We start from the raw sequence: 17,107 nt of genomic DNA on the forward strand, positions 1-17,107 counted from the left end.
CTCCTCAACAGCGCCTGTCTGGACCAGCAGAGAGACACAGCAGACAGACCATGGCAAAAACCTGATGACTGTGGTGGAAGGGGGCAGCAAGGGCCACTGGCAAACGGGGAGGAGCCGCGTCCTGTGCAGGGAAGCTCACAGCGGGCACCGGCGGCCCAGGGAGTGGAGGTCTGCACCACAGGCAGGGGTTGCAGCTCTTGGAAACTTTTCTAGGATGTGGGATTTTATGTCAACACAAGAGGAGTCATGGAGGAACTTTGTCCAGGAGCCAGGTGGTCGGGTGCCCATTTTGAAAGGGCCAGCATGGCCACAGCACAAGGCTGGATGGAAGGTCAGGTGGGAGGTGGAGGGCACTGAGGGTGTTGGCTGGCAGGCGGCCAAGTGCAGGGTGGTGAGGGTCTCCTTGGGGCATGGTGGGTGGGCCAGAATGATTCAATGTCCTGCCCTGGAGCCTCTGTTAGAGACTTGCATCTACTGCGTGACCCTAGGGGAGCTGAGCCTGAGGCCGACCCTGTGGCCTGGCTGCACTGGGCTGGAGAACTCTGCTCCCAGAGGTGCCAGCCTCCAGACACCCTGCCAACTCAGCACAGCCTGCAGGGCCCCTGGGCCCAGGTGGCGGCTCCTCCCTTCCCAGGCTGGGTTCCCTGTTTCTTACTGAGCAAGCAGGGTGCAGTCAGCAGAAACCTCCACACCCTGCTCTTCTGAAGGTGCGATGGAGTGAGGTCCCCTAAATAATTCACAACTGTCCCAAATTCTCCCAGCTGTCTCCCTGCTTCGGTCTCTCTGAGGGATGCAAGCAGCAGCCTCTGGCACTCTTAAGTGTTCATATTTCTAGGATTTTTAGGAACAAAGAAAAATCGCAAGTGTTCCTTTTTAAAATATCCCTGGCATCATTTTCTTCTTCCTACCCAAAGACACCAGGTAATAACCACAATTTGAGAGAAAAATATGTTCTAGTGAAAAGATGTTGCATTTCACTAGGGTTGCATGGGATCTGAGGATGTTAGAGCTGCAGTGTGAATTTAGAGGCAATCTCCTCTCAAGCCGGAGAACACCTGGCATGATGCTGTAATTCTCCTCGCCCACCTCCGGGGCAGACACTGCCAATCCATCACTGTGGTCTGTTTCTGGGAGCCCAGGTGCAGCCGTGGAGCACGGTCCACACAGCGCTCCAGTGACTGCTGACTGGCTGTCACTGGCACACAGGACGGGGCTCATCCGTCACCCTGGATCCGGTCCCGGTAGGTGCACAGAGGGAGGTGAGAGGTGGAACTGGCCCAACACCACCTCCTCCACGGGCGTGACTCACACCTGGCTCCTCCGGGTCCTCACTCTGAGATCATCATTAAGTCTCTCTGCTCCCGACGCCGAATGCTTTCCTCCTGGGTCTCTGGGCTCTGTGCCCCGCGCCTCCTACCTTCACCTTTCCCAAGCGTCACGCTGCTTTCTGATTGCTGTCTACCTCTCAGCCACAGCTGAGTCTCTTGGTGGCTCTGCTCAGTCACAGACAGATGCAGGGCTCTAGGACGCTTTTAACAGCTTCGCATACAGATGGGATTGGGGCTGCTACCTGTCCCAGAAGAGCTCGAGAGTCCAGGAGCTGAGAGAAGGGACAGAGGAGGGCCCCGCCGTGCCGCTGGCCTGAGCCCCAGCAGGTACCAGGTGGCTCCGAGGGCCTGAGTTCATTCGCAGGCCGGAGGCTCAGTTGCAACACTGTCACCTCAGCAAGAGGGACTTCCTTTCACACCACATTGGTCTTCAATTTGCTTTTGTCATGTTTCTCCAGCTCCACTGAGGCATGGCTGGCAAATAAAAAGTGTTTGTATTTAGCGTGTACACGTGAACGTTGATAAGTACACTGCTGAAACGATTGCCGCCGTCCAGCTGATTTAACCCACTGTTACTTCACTGCCGTGTGTGTGTGTGTGTGTGTGTGTGTGTGTGTGTGTGTGTGTGTGCACGCATGCGTGCGCATGTGCATGTGGCTGCACACAGAGGTTGCTTTTGTGTCTTGGTGCTGTGTGCATGGGATGCCATGTGGTGAAGACCTGGCCCATCACGTTCTCATGGTCAGCCGAGCTCTGCCTTTGGGTTTCTTCGCTTCCTCCTGGACCCTCCTGGACCTCAGACTCGGGTTTTCTGTTTTTAAGACAGGAAGTTCCAAGTGTGGTTCCAGAGCTCTGGAGCTCAAACCTGAGTGCCCACTGGACCTGCTGAAACTCTGACAACATCCTGGTGGCAATGCCACACCCTGAGGCTCCGACCTGACTGGGGAGGGAGAGCAGGGGCTCACGGAAGCTCCCTGTGGTTCCTTAGGAAGCTCCCCATCACATCCCCTGGCCTCCTCTTTGGGGTTATTTTTTTCCCTTCTACCAAAACAGGGACCCCGAGTGTCTTGCTACTACCCAGATGGCCTCTCAGTCCACGCTCCAGACACAGCTAACCCTGAAAATGCCAAGAACCAAAAGGTGGACTGGGCAGTCTTTGGAGGCCCCCAAGTTTCCCGTGTTCTGCACAACCGGATTTCCTGCTGCAGTAAGAGGGCGAAGAAGTAATCTGTTGAAGAACACACACGGCCAGTAGATGCAGGGAAGCCCAGCCCTGCCAGCGCCCGGAACGTGCCGGCGGGAATGGTGCCGTTCTCTTTCCCCCAACTGCTCGTGACAGCACTGTGCCCAGATGTGCCCTCTTCGCCATGCTATGGCACGTGCACATCCATTTGGTCCCTCTCAAAAGCAATTTGGCATATCCAGAGCCTCTAAAAAGTCTTCCTCTTTTTATGTTGGAACCAGTAACTCTGCTGATTAAGGCACTAGGTTGACCTCAATGTTACTTAGAATAGTGAAAGATGGAAATAATCTAATTACTCAAAACATGAGTGGTCAGATAAATTATGATGCATTTTCAAAATACAATAATGTCCACACAGAATCAAATTAGTAAAGATTATCTACCAACGAGCAACATTCTTTGTAAGTGAAAAAGCAAGATAACAAACTGCATTTTTGAAGTGGCCAGTTTTGTTTTTAAAATGTCTGGCATTTTAGCTATTGGGATGCTTTTATTTTGCTAGGAACAGACATGGACTCAAACTGTCTCATGTAAGGAAAATTTATAGTCTCACGTAGCAGAAAATTTCCCAAACTGTGTTGTCAGGCTTTAAACTTGGCTAAAGAAGCAGGTCAGCTTTTTCACGGAGGACCCAGTTCCCTTCTCAAACGTCTCTACCACCCTCCAAACCACCTCCACCTGGTGTTCCCGGCTCTAGGACTTCTGGGGTGACTGTTCCCTGGATGCTTGAGAACATCTCAGCCTAAACCCACTTGGACTTTCACTGGCTTTTGTAATTATTTTCAAGCTACCGTGACTTCCTTACGCTTCTGAAGTGCTTTTGCCGTAGAGAACGGCGAGCTGCCCAGCTCCCTGTGGACTCTAACAATTTCCCAGCTGTTCCTGGTCCGCTGCTCCTCCAGCTGTTTGGTGGCTGTGACTGTGCTGGGCTCCAGGTGTGAGCGCTGGCACAACAGGAACTGGGGGCTGAGTCGGCCCTGAGCAGGGAATGGATTTGCGCAGAGGCAGTCGTAGGCCAGTCAGGACTATATGGCCAGCAGTTGTGCAAAGGTTGGGACCAGGGGACCCAGTACATGATGTGAAATATTACAGACCTGGGTGCACAGAAGTGAGCCCATGACCTTGTCCTCCGAGGGACTGGGTTGAGTCACTGAACTCAGATTCCTGGAGAAGCCCTTCTTCAGGAGCACGCATGTGGCTTTTCCTTGACTTGCTGGTCCTCAAATTCCAGGGAGCATCAGAGGCAATTTGTTATGGAACAAATTGCTATTCTCAGCCTCAGAGCTGTGGGGTCAGTGGCTCTTGGGTGGCACCTGAGAACTGTAACTCTAACAAGTTTCAGGGTGGCACTGAGGCTGTGCCCCTGGGGCCCACGCTGTGTTGAACTAACCGAGGAAGAAGACAGACTGAAAAGCAGCATGCAGTAAGGGCGAACAGAGGTGGGGTGTGCCTCCCTGGGAGACATCTCTTTCCTTAGGAATGGGTCCTCACTGGGAAGTTGGGTCCCTCAAGTGTTTGAGAAGCTTATGAGCTGGAAGACAGTGTGGAGAAAGACTTGGTGGATGAGATGATGTTTGGACCAAAGAGTTCAAGCTGGAAGAGGTGATCAGAGTGAATGAAGCCAGTAAGCTAAAGACCCATGAGAGGCCGCTGACTGAGAACTTCATGTGTTTGTGAACCATTTGTTCACAGGTACATGACACACTGTGTGGACCTTCCATGTGTGACATTCTACCATCACAGAGAGAATTAGAGGATGGTTATGTGTGCTCCACCAACTGCGGGAAGCCTGGGCTCCAGCCTGTCTGTAACCAGCCTGCGGCATGCACCCAGCCTCATCTATAGAACAGGGTGCTGGCAACAGTGCCTGCCTCCCAGAGACAGTGGGAGAAGCCTGTTGAGTTTATGGAAAGTATTTAGAACAGAGCCTGCTCTGCAGCAAAGCCATGGAAGTCTCTGTTTTTTTATGTAAATGTCATTAGCAGTGTGGGTGCCAGGCGCCCGCCCGGCTGACCTCAGGACGCTGCTGCAGCTTGAAGGCCTCCAAGTGAGGTGTGTGCAGGAGCAGGGGAACTTCTGGTTTCCTCCTACGGCAGGGAGGCTCTTGGACACCAAGGAAGGACTCTGGGCTTGGGTCTCTGGGGGGCTGGGTGTCACTGAAGGTCTGGTTTGAACACGATGGTGCCATCCCTGGCACTGAGGGTGGATCCTGCAGCTGCAGCATGAAATGAAGGAGTGGAGAACCTGTCACCAGGAGGGAGACGGGATCCGACAGGGTCCCTGGCCAGGGCAGAGCAGGGGAACGCAGGGGTAAGCACCGTGAGAGCAGAGGCCACACCCAGCCTTTGGCCCCTGCTTCCCCGCCTCTCCCCACCCGAAGCCAGCCTTTGAAGAAGCACATCTCGAATCTCACCGTCAGCCCAGCTGAGAATGACTCAAGTGGAGGATGTCAGCCTCCTCGGAGGATGCAGATAGAGTGGGAAAGAAGCCAACCACTAAAAGCTCTCTTCAGTCCTTCCCGAGGCCTAATCTTGGGTGGCTCAGACTCCTCAGCAGGCTCTCAGAGCCCGCAGAAGTAATTCAAGTGAGATAAAACTTCTCAAAGACCTGGGAAAGCAACTAAAGTCTCCTTGGAAGCTGAAGAATAATCTTCAGAGATAAAAGCAGCATCTGTGACCAAACCTCTGCAGCACATCTTCAGCCCGAATCCCAGTTGCTAATTAGATCCTTGTGCGGCGCTGGCTTCTTCCAGCAGCTTCGTGGGGGAAGGGGGGGCTGGCGTGCGGGAGTCTGCAATTAATCTCCTCCGAGGACTGATCACACGCTGGCAGTGAGCATCAGCTTGGTCTTTGAGGAGCGTGTGGTGTGGTGTGGCAGGGTGGACCCGGCACTGAAGTTGGGCATTGCCCAGTTCGGCTGAGCTTTGGACCTGGTGCCTGGAGTCCTTCAGCAGCTGCGGAGTCCCTGAGACTCGGTGCTGGCTGCCAGTGCACTGGCCCTGTAGCCCACCTCCAGAGATGGCTCCCACGTCTCCGCCCCAGGTCTTCCTTGGTCCATGGTTAGCACCTGCTCATCCTTCACACCTGGTGGCCACAAACACAGCCAACATCGACTGCTTCCTAGGACCAGGTTGTTCACTCATTTCTTTCCTTTACTCAAGGCTCACTGCTGTCCTGTGAACTGTGTTCTCTCATCCTGTTCCATTTGTGACTGAAGTGCACGTGATTTAGGAGATTTTCCCAAGGTCAGGGGGTGAATCTGAGTATCCAACATAGCAGCCCATTCAGTCTTCCCTGCCTGGACCTGCTGCCTCTCTCCAGATGTGCTTCAAGGCCTCTGTTTCTCTGTCCAGTCTCCGTCAGTGCCCATGGTCTGTTACTGCTCGGTTGCTGTGGCCCATAGATGGCAGGAGGATGGCTCTGCCTCTGCAGGTGACAGCGATGCCCCAGGATGCAACTCCCTGTCTGATATGAAGGAGAGTTGTTTAGATCGAGAATGTCCTCTAAAAGTTAAGCTGTGCTCACAGACGGGGCTTGTGGAATGTGCCTAGGTTGTACGGGTGCCATACCCATTGCAGGACCATGTACTGGAAGTTCAAAGCGGGATGCGCTGGTGCACAGGGGCTGGCTGGAGAAGGGGGCTCCAGAGTACACCTCCTGTCGGTGTCGCTCCCGGACGGCAGGAAGAACACACGACAAATTCTGACGGTGTGCAACCTTGTCTTTATTTGTCTCCGCGTGGGCCGCGCGAGGCCTCTGCTCTGCCACCAGTCCTTTCTCACCGGTGGACTTCCTCTATCTCTCTCTGTGCTTCTCTCTCGTGGTGGGAGAGGCACTCACTTTTATAGGGTAACAGTGGCCAATCAGTTCAAAGCGCGCGATGCGGGCTGATTGGCTAACATCAGTTGTTGCTAGGCAGACTATCTTACAGAGCGGGTTGTTTACCAAGCAGGAAGCAGGAGATAAGCGCCATCTTAGCACACTCGATGGGAGGGGTAATCTAGCTCAGGCTTTGCTCTTTTCTACAGGCCTCACGTCCGCCAAGTAAGGCGACCGGGCTCGGCCGCGGCTCCCAACATCTCCCCCTATTTTATTTATTTTGAATGAATGTATGCATCGCAGCCCGCCCTGGATCGAGTGCAGAGGCTTATGCCCTGTGTTGAGGCCCACCGTAGGCCCTTGGCTTGGACCCTGGTCGGCCGTCCCCGGGTCCACCAAGGCCTTGAGACCCTTGTCCTTTTTCCAGGGCCAGGAGTGAACTGGACGGAACCTGGATGCACATAGGCATGCACTCATGCCCCTCCGTGCGATCCCCTCGGAGAGACATCTAGATCTGGGCAGATTCTAGTAATCCAGCGGCTTTCGTGCAGTATGGGGTAGGGCCTGGCTTAGGTCGAGTCATGCTGGGGAGGCACGCTCTTACCCGTCATTGACTCACCCACCCTGCTATATGTTGTTGTCTAGGGAGGAGAATGTGGGAAGCCTGTCACTTTTAAATGCGGTCGTAGGCCATGCGAGCGAGCCATGCATATACAAGGGTAGCACATAGGGGAGCAAGCCGTTCCAGGCCCCCAAAAAGGGATTGTCCTGCAGTTCTTTTAGGGCTCATCTTGTTGTTGGGTCTGCGGTTGGCCTCTGGTGGAACAGGCCTGATCTTCAGTCGAGGGACTTGTCGCATGCGTCAACCTCTCTGGGACCCACAGTGGTTCTCGTCCCGGTCCCTGCGGAAAGACACAAACCGCGCCTCGGTTCCAGCTAACCACCGGATCCGGGCCCATCCATTGTCCCGTCAGGACATCTTTCTATCTAACCCATCCTTTATTTTTTGGGGATGGGGTACAATGTGCCATAGCTGGGGAGCAATTTTCACTGTTTAAGTTTAAAAAATTGTATGTGAATAATGCCATAGATAACCGCGCCTTTGGAGGCAGGCCTTGGCTTACTCCCCCTTTTTGTTTTTTATTTTATTTTATTTATTTATTTATTTATTTATTTATTTATTTATTTTTGGTCTTTTTCGTTTTTTTTTTTTTTTTTTTTTTTTATCGGTACCAGGGATCGAACTCGCGATTGCCTGCTTACAAGGCAGGCGCTTATGCCGCTGAGCTAAATCCCCAGCCCCTGTTTTCTCGACCGGCGTTTTTCTCAGCCTGCTCGGCAGAGAACTCTGCGTACCATGCTCGCCAATCAAGATAACTACCCGAAGGAAGGCATGCTTTGGCCAGCTGCATCCAATCACCCGGTGTAAGAGGCTGAGAGGCAAGATTCTCTAGCATCGCTATGGTATAAGGAGCTGTGGGCCCAAAGGTCGTGACAGCGCTTTTTAATTCTCTAATCTGTTTTATTTCAAACGGTTCCCAAACATTACGCCCTTGGCCTGGGGCCATTTGCACAGGATATACTCCATAAGGACCGTAATCTAGTCCTTGCATCGATGGATCCCCTCCGGGCCATCGTTCACCCCTCCACAGCCGCCCATGAAAATACCGTCCGCCCCGCGGCGCGACGTCATAGGATGGCGGTCGCGACAGAGTGGAACGGGGCATCACTTCCTGTGCCGGCTGAGAGAAGGGAGGGTCCCCTGTAGAGGCCTCTTGGCGGGGAACCGCTTCTGGAAAAGAACTCCAGGGCGGAGCGGATGGCTCTCTATCTCCTCCCCGCCAGAGAGCGCTCGGGGGTCCTTTCTCCTCTCTCTGCTTTTCTCGGGCGGCGCACGCACACAATTCGCGGCGCAACTCGGCATAGGGGTTTTGGGCCTCTCGGCTTCCTGCCCCACCTTCTGGTTCCTCCTCGCTATCTGAGTCGGAGGACTCCAGAGCTTGTGTGTCCTCTATCTTTCTCTGGATCTTTTCCCCCTGGATAGACCCCTCCCGAGAGCATTCCGATTTAGCCTGCTCAAAAGCCTTGCGTGCGTCCATGATTTCCGCGTCTCTAACTGCCGACGGGAACCCCTTCCCCTCCCCTTCAAGGCACGCATGTATCATTTCCCACAGGGGGCGAATAGCCAGCGAAATATCGCCTTCCAATTCCGCCGAGGCGAGGTCCCCGCCTAACTTCTCCCATGACGGCAGGTTTAAATGTCCTGTGGGTAAAAACCAGGGAGCCACCCTATCTACCTCCGCTATAAATAGTTCCAATGTTTTTTGACCTACCCTGAGGTCTCTAGATTTTAAAAGCTTCCTAAGGGCCTTTACCAAGGGCCGTGCCTCCGTGCTTGGTAAATTACCCATCTCTAACCTCTAAGGGCTGTAACTCACCGCGTGTGACTTAAAGAACCCGTCACCTACGTGTGAGCCTGAGGGGAGTCTAAAAGCCCTGTAGGTGCGTGCCACCCAGAGCCCAGGCTTATCCCCCACTCACCTGTCCGGCAGCACCATGCTGGAGCGTTGCACACCACCGAGGGGAGTGATCAGACCCCCGTACGGGCCACCAGATGTCAGTGTTGCTCCCGGACGGCAGGAAGAACACACGACAAATTCTGACGGTGTGCAACCTTGTCTTTATTTGTCTCCGCGTGGGCCGCGCGAGGCCTCTGCTCTGCCACCAGTCCTTTCTCACCGGTGGACTTCCTCTATCTCTCTCTGTGCTTCTCTCTCGTGGTGGGAGAGGCACTCACTTTTATAGGGTAACAGTGGCCAATCAGTTCAAAGCGCGCGATGCGGGCTGATTGGCTAACATCAGTTGTTGCTAGGCAGACTATCTTACAGAGCGGGTTGTTTACCAAGCAGGAAGCAGGAGATAAGCGCCATCTTAGCACACTCGATGGGAGGGGTAATCTAGCTCAGGCTTTGCTCTTTTCTACAGGCCTCACGTCCGCCAAGTAAGGCGACCGGGCTCGGCCGCGGCTCTCAACAACCTCCCATCAGGCTCTGCCTGCTCTGCTTCCTGCCCACCATGATGTGAGCAGCTTTTCCTCTGGCCAGCTCCTCTGCCTGTCCTATTTCCCTGGAAGCCAACCAATCACAGATTGTAGTCCTGAACTAAAATAAACCTGCCCTCCAGTGGGTGCTGGGTATTTGCCCTGCTGGCAAGGATAGAGACTAAGACAAAGCCTCGTGGTCCCCTTAGAGAACCAGGAGACAGGCAGTGTCTCGCAAGCTGCCTGCACCCACAGCGCTGCCGCCAAACCCTTCCAGGCCAAGTCCAAGTCAGTGAATGGGAGACGAGACAGTCTCCATGAACAGTGTTTCAAAAGAAAAAGACCAGACAAGTGGAATTTATATGGGTGTCATCCAGATGTGAGAGGGGTTGTCTCATGACCTCTGCGACCCTCTGCCAGCCCTGTGAAACCCAAATTCTCTCATCCATGGGTCCAGACACACAGCAGCTCAGCATCTGCTGCGGGCCTGGGGACCATGGAAACACAGAGGAGAAGGCTGCTGCTGCCCACAGGCTGCTTACTGTTCAGAGGGGAGACTGACACTGTCCAAAGACACGGTGAGCATGAAATCACAAATGTCAAATGTAAGGAAACCGTGTTCTGTCATTAAGGTGGCTCATCCTGGTGTGTTTTCTGTGATGATCACTAAGGTTTCTGCCATCCACTTTGGATAAAATTCCCAGAATGATTCTCAGTGTGCAGAGGAGGCATTGCCAGGAGTCCCAGGCCCTGTCACTCTGTGGCTGATGGTGACCCAGGCTTCTGGCTGCTCCCTGTTATCACCCTGGGGACTCTGCAAGGGACACAAGCACCCAGTGAGGAGTGGAGAGGGAGTTTGAGCTCTGTACCCGTTCGGGATGCACCCTCTGCGGTGCATGGACACCCCTTGTGTGCACCGAGGTTTCTCACTGAAGGCCGTGGCGTGGATGAGTGGTAGGGAGCAGATTTTAAAGCTCTAGGTCTCCCCAGATCCAGGCCCAGCGCTCACCTTGTCAGCTTCTCTCCAGCCGCAAAGGAGGTCAGGCAGAAGCACCAGGAACCAAGCACGCAGACCCTGAGGATACAAGTTTCCTCCAGGGGCAGGTCTGTCTCCTGCTGCGGATGCTGGAAGCTGCTGTCCACATCCTGCTTCCACAGGCAGGGGCGGTCCCTGGGTGACCCCAGCACTCAGTGCTGGCCCTTTCCACCGGCTCCTTCTCACCCGCCAGCCCCGTCCTCCCCGCCCTGCCCCCTGGTGCTCTGCACCCCACCTTTGCTAGCTTGTCCCGCCCCACTCCTCCGCACTCCTCCTGCTCCTCTTCCTTTTTCCTTCTGAACTTTGTGACTGGATCAGAAAGCAGATTGATGAATGGGCAGGTCATAGTAGCATCAGAAAATAAGTATTCCCATCACCACAGCACCGGTTATGTCAAACTCTGATCAGTTTACACGCCCATTTCATTCTCCCACATCTCATATCTGGAAAATGAGGGGTTTTTGGTTAGATCTGTGTATTCAACCTCAAGCTGCATGTTAGACTCGTTTTTAAAACTTTAGGAAATACAAAGTCAGTTCTCCCTCAGGTATGTAAATGTAGTACAAAGTGGGTCCCGGGCATCAAAGTTTCTAAAAATCTTCTAAGATGGTCTAACCTAAGCCAAGGTTAGGGTCTGTTGGGTTAGAGGATTCACTGCATTTCATTACCAGTGCGTTCAATGAACTTCAACTATGCACCAGCTACAGAGCTAGTGTCCTGCTCGCACCTGGGAGGATTCAAACCTAACTCTACAAAGATCCTGGCCACAGCGTCTTTCTGTCTAGTGGACCCAGACACAAGGGCGGGAATGCAGTGTGCAGAGCTACACATTTGGAAAATGGCACGGGACAAATGCACAATGAAGGTTACAGAGAAAGGTGCATTTCCAGGTCTGCTTTCCTGCTCTGTGTCTTGAGAAGCCATTTCCTCTCTCGGGGCTCACTCTCCTCTGGCTGAGGGTGGAAACACTTGTGCTTCCTGCAGACAGGCCTTGGGCTGAGCTGCCCCACCCGACGCAGGGGATGGGACCCAACCCAGGACGGGGTACTCACAGCCTGCTGGGAACCTGGCCTCGGCTCACCAGGTATGGGAGGCGTCCATGCAAGCACTTGGTCTCCAGACGTGCCGGCTTCATGCAGGAGGGGCGGCCCAACTGGTCACAGCGTGCGGCTGCCAGGGAAACTCCCGTGTATACACATGAAAAAAGCTTGTTTGGTCCTTGCCGTGGCCCCCTGATCAGGAGGGGTGAGTGCTTTAAACCTCGTCCTCTTCGGGTGAGGTCTGTTCTCAGACAATCAGAAGCACTAACGGGCTTCACTGCAACCTTGGTTCCCCCCTGAGGCTCCAGGGACTCTCAGGTCTCCGAGGACGGCAGGTCACGTGGCTGTGATAAGCCCTCAGAGACAGCGAGGGAAAGAGCGGACAAGTCAGGCCCAGCTGGCTGGCAAATGAGCAGAGCGGCTGAGACCACAGTCCACCCCGTGGCCCAGTGTGGTCTGCTGTTGTAAGGAGACAGGATGTGTTCTTTATTCCCCACCCTGGTCAGCTGTGCTCTGTCAGAAACGAGGGCCTGTCCATTCCTCATCTCTTCTTAAACTTTCTACTTTGAAGCAGTTTAATAGCAAGTGCAAGCATAGTACACAGAAGCCATTTCCTGTTGTAGTCACGGCCTCCCTGTTGTCAGGAGCCCTTACCATGCCGTGTCCATACCTGTATTTCTGTCATTGCATCTATCCGTTCACTAGATTTATCATTCTGTGTCTATCACTGTCTGTCAGTCTGTCTGGCTCTAGCTAATCTATCTATCTATCATCCATGTAGTTCTCAATAATTCGATAACAAGTTGTGGGCTTCATGCTTCTTTGGCCCGAGTTTCAGTGCTAATTTCCTTAACACAGAGGCATTCTCTGATACAACCGGAGAGGCGTGGACAGACTCAGGAAATGGTCATTTTTGTATGTTAATAGCGATTCTACAGCCCTTAATCACATTTATCCCCCTGGCGTCCTTTATAACCAAGAGTGTTTTCTGGTCTGGAAGCCCACCGGGATCCTGGGCTGTGTTAACTTGCTGCCATCTTCGGAGTGGAGTGACCTTTACCTTCAGTCGTTGCTTCCTCTCCGCTGCTCAGGGCCAGGTCTCTGTGCAGCGTGCTGGTCAGGTGTGTGCAGGGCGCCCTCGACTCCACATAGTGCACCTGCTGCCCCCTCACAGCTAGAGTCAGGCCAGGACTGCTCGCAGGGCCAGCACAGCAGGGGTGCCCTGCCCTCCACCTGCCACACTGGGAGCCACAGGGCATTAGCTCGTCCCTTAATGGGAGACATTTCTTTCTTTCTTTTTTTTTTGTTTAAAGAAAGACTAAACAAAACAGTAAATGGGTAGATAAAACATATACTTTCAAAGAAAAAGTTAAAAAAGGTAATAAGTCACTAGTTGATGTTTACATCTTGTCCTCTTACAAATAATTAAGATACAAAAGTGGAACATATAAGTGGGAATTCAAACAGCAAGATTTCAAATAGTTCTGTTCAACTATCTAATAAAAACTTGGTAATATGGTTGTCAATCCTATACACTTAAACATACATGCAGTTATCCAGATCTTCATTTATGTTGCGATTAAACAAACCAAAGCAGACTAAAATCACTCTGGGCAAAGAATAACAGTGTTGCTGGATTTCACATCATGACACTCTGGGATCAGCACTGGGTGCTGTAGTGTCTTTTATCCTTCAAGGTGTTTGTTCATTTTATCGTGTGTCATAAGATCAGTTCTCGTAAACTGTTTATAGGTTCTATGCATGCGTGAGTCTTAACATGCAGTTTTATCCTTTCTATATTAGAGGGAGAAACAAAACAAAACAAAGTAGGACAGAAAAAAAATGTATTCTTATAGATACGTAAAATGAAAGACATATAAAACCGCTGTACAAGGAGCTCGTCCATGGTTACTGTGTTATCTCTTGTTATCTTCAATAGAATTGGTTATATCATCAGATACAGTATAATTGAATATATAAGTACATAACAGTATTGATAGAAACACCACTTTGTAGATAGTTTAAAACTGCAAAAACAGGCAGTTATCAAACCAGAATGTGTATCGTGGTGAATCATTGTCATTTTCAGTATAGTTGTCTATTTGCTCAGACTTCATACTATCAATTATAATTTTGAATACAATATATTTTCATTTGAATATATAGTTTTGAATAAAATCTGTCAATAACAATAGCAATCAAACAAACCAGATTTAACTAAGATCCATCATGATATAACAGTATAAGTTATACAGGACTCCAGATTAAGTAAATAGGAAATTAAAGATGATTACTGTACTATATCCTGAAATTTTGGGGATGGTTTTCTGTGCCCTCAGATCTAGTGCTTGTTGACAAACTGGGACAGAATAAGTTCTATCTAAGCAGAGTGGTGCAAGTAATATGGGTTTTTATTCCTGATGCACTATTAATAATATCTTCTACTGTCTTTTTAAAGACTATTCCTCCCTCTTAATGCCCCCAGGGAATGTTGTGCATTTTTGGGTCTCACCAACACCCTCATTTTTAAATTGGGGGGGGGGCAACCTGCTATTTACTTAAGTGGTTCTGAATCTTCTCCCTCCTGGACTTGATCTCTAGTTGTATTTCTTTACCTGTTAAAGCTTGTCTTTCCCACCTATCCTCAAATACTAGTCTAGTTGTCCCTGTTACTCTCTGGTGCCCTGTCACATAGAGCATTGTTTTCTTATATTTGAGTTTTGGTCCATATACCCTTTTTCAGGTTAATTATGTTTCCTATAAAGAGCATCTCAGTGGACCCTACCTCCTGATCTACTCTGCCTGTGATTCTCTCTTTTTTAAAAATTTAGTGTATCAAGGCCATCTATATTAGAGATTATATCCAACCTTCTCTGCCTCATTTCTGTTGAGCTCTTTTTCCATCATTAGTTGTCTGTTTGTCTTCTTCACTTCACTTTCTGCTCCATTCATTGTGGCCTCTCTGCCACTCTTCCTGGAATCCTGGTACTTTTCTCTCTCTTTAGAATGTCCTGCAGTGTTCTCCATAGAGTTGGACTGGTGGTCTCGAATTCCCCCAGTTCCTCTTTGTCTTGGAAGCATCTTGTTTCTCCATTAATTTCTGGAGATAGTTTTCAGGGTACATCAATCTGGGCTGGAAGTTATTTTCTTTGAGGGCTTGGAATACTTCACTCCAGGCACATCTTGATTTGATGACTTGTGTCGAGAAGTCTGCCATAATTCTGATGGGCTTTCCCTTGTAAGTAATCTGTTTCTGGTCTCTGGCAGCTTTTAATATTCTGTTTTTATATTGGATTTCTGGGATCTTGATTATTATATGTCTGGGTGTAGTTTTGTTTTGGTTGTAGATGGCTGGAGTTCTGTATGCCTCAAACATCTGAGTATCATTTCCTTTTCCTGTATTTGGGAAGTTTTCCTTAATTATTTCTGTGAATAGCCTTTGCAGTTCCTTTGTTTATACCCCTGCTTCTTCATTAACTTTATTCTTTATTCTTAAGTTATAGGTCCTCTTGTCATCTTCTAGACTTTGTATTGTTACTGTTTGTTTTATTGTTATTTTTATGAAATTTTTCCTTTCACAATCCCACATTGCAAACCTGTCCTCCAGTTTGGATAATCTATCTTTAGTTTCTTTCAAGCAGTTTTTCCAGCTTTCAGTGGAGTTTTTAATTTCCTGATAATCTCTTTGAACCTGCTTCATGTACTCTATGTTTTCTTTATATTCTTCATCAAATGATTCTCCCCTTTTTTTTGTTCCTCCATTCTTTCATCTGTGTCTTCTTGAAAGGTGCTCAGCATTTCTTTTATTAATCTATTTATATCTTGCTTTACTTGGTTAAATATTTCACTTTGGAACTCGTCTATGAGGTCCTGATATATCTGTTTGTGTCCACTGCTGCCGTTCCTGATATTGTATGTTTGCTGTCCTCGATCTCCTTTGTATTTACCTTTCCTGGATTAATGTTCTCAGGGTTGGGAGCTGGGGACTTTTTCTTGTTTCTTCTCCTTCTCATATTTTTTGTTTCTTCCATACAGATGTATATAGAAGGCCCCAGTTTCTTTCTTTGTTGGTTATAACTCTTCTTCTGAAGCGCTCTGGCTAGATGGTCCTTCCCACTGCAGGGTGATATTGAGATGCAAACAGGGGCAGCATATGCTGGCCCCTCCCCTCTGGGTCAGTCAACCTGCTGAGGCCTTCAGTGCATTTGTGTACTCAGGGTGTAGGGAACTGATTTCAGACAACCTATTGGATCTTGGCCAGGGGCATGACCCTGTTAAGTGCTCCCCACCAATCCTGTTTGGGAAGGGAGCAACTGACTGAAGTCACTGCTGCCCCTTGTTCCTGCCAGTCATGCCCGGTCCCAGAATGTTGTCTGTTGGAGCCCCTTTTTCTGTGGAATGGTTTTATTCCCGGCACTCACCACAGGGCGATGCAGGTTCTCTACCAGCTCAGCTCTCCGTTTGGCTCACTGACCCCCTACCTCAATGTGACTGCATTTCTGGTGGTTCCAAGTGGCAGGATTTCAGGTGGCTCCGTAAGTAGTGGCCACTCAAATATGGGAGCACCGAGCCTTTAGCTGTTCCCAGTAGTAGCACTGGGACTGTATGTTTGATTGGTTCTTCTCATCTTAGTTTCTTTCTGGATTGAGACTATTCATCTCCCTCTGTTCAGGACTCCCCACAGTGTGTTATTTTGAAATCTAAGTTGACTATCTCTGGGAGCCTCTGTAGTCTGCTGTTATCTATCCACCATCTTTACCGGAACCTCAAGACATATTTCCTACAGACTCACCTCTATTTTTCTTTAGCACAAGGTGCAGAAAGGCATGCAGTTATGCAATGAGTTTTTGTTAAGAATTCCAAGGTCGTTTTGGCTTTCTTAAAATATGGCTTCCAGACCATAACTTGAATGCTGCTTCTTTTATCTTCTGGAGGAGATGATCGCAGCCAAAGTTTGCCAATATCTCCCCTCACCCGACTCACCAAGGAGGACATTGTAAGCATCTGATGGGGAGTAAAGGAGGAAGTAAACTGTGGCGGCGGTGAAGGGTCCGGTGACTGGATGGGGTGAAGGTCATTTTCTTGGCTTTCACTGGACAAAGGGACCTCAGGGGGTATGATGTGTCCACTTGACTGGGTCACGCTGTGTCCAGAGAGCTGGCCCAACCTCACTTCTAGGAGAGGGGTTTGTTCACCCCCGTGCACCTGGGCGTTATCCAGCCATGGAGGGTCTGAATAGAACAAAAGTAAACGGAAGATTCACCTGGTCTGGGTGTCTGTCTCGGTCTGATGGCATGAGCTGAGGGACTTCCGCCCGGCACGCCTGGTCCTCAGGGCTTTAGCCTGGACTGGGGTGAGTGCCATCAGCATCTTAGGGAGCTACCCCTGAGTCTCTCAGAGAGAGGAGAGGGGGAAGGACAGAGGGGACCCCACCTTTCTGCTTTTCCCTGCCTGTGTTGGACACACTGGAACATGGGCCTGGGCTGTTTCTCTGGAGACTCCTGAACCTGCAGCCTGGGGCTGGAGCTGTCCAGGGTCCTGAGACCGGGAGCAGCACCTGTGTTTCCTTTCTTCGTCCTGGACTCCTTGCCCACTTGTCCTT

The sequence above is a fragment of the Cavia porcellus genome, unplaced genomic scaffold, assembly GCF_034190915.1.
Source record: "Cavia porcellus strain 051 isolate PalLab524CR breed Dunkin Hartley unplaced genomic scaffold, mCavPor4.1 scaffold_8, whole genome shotgun sequence".
NCBI classification, from domain to species: Eukaryota; Metazoa; Chordata; class Mammalia; order Rodentia; family Caviidae; genus Cavia; species Cavia porcellus.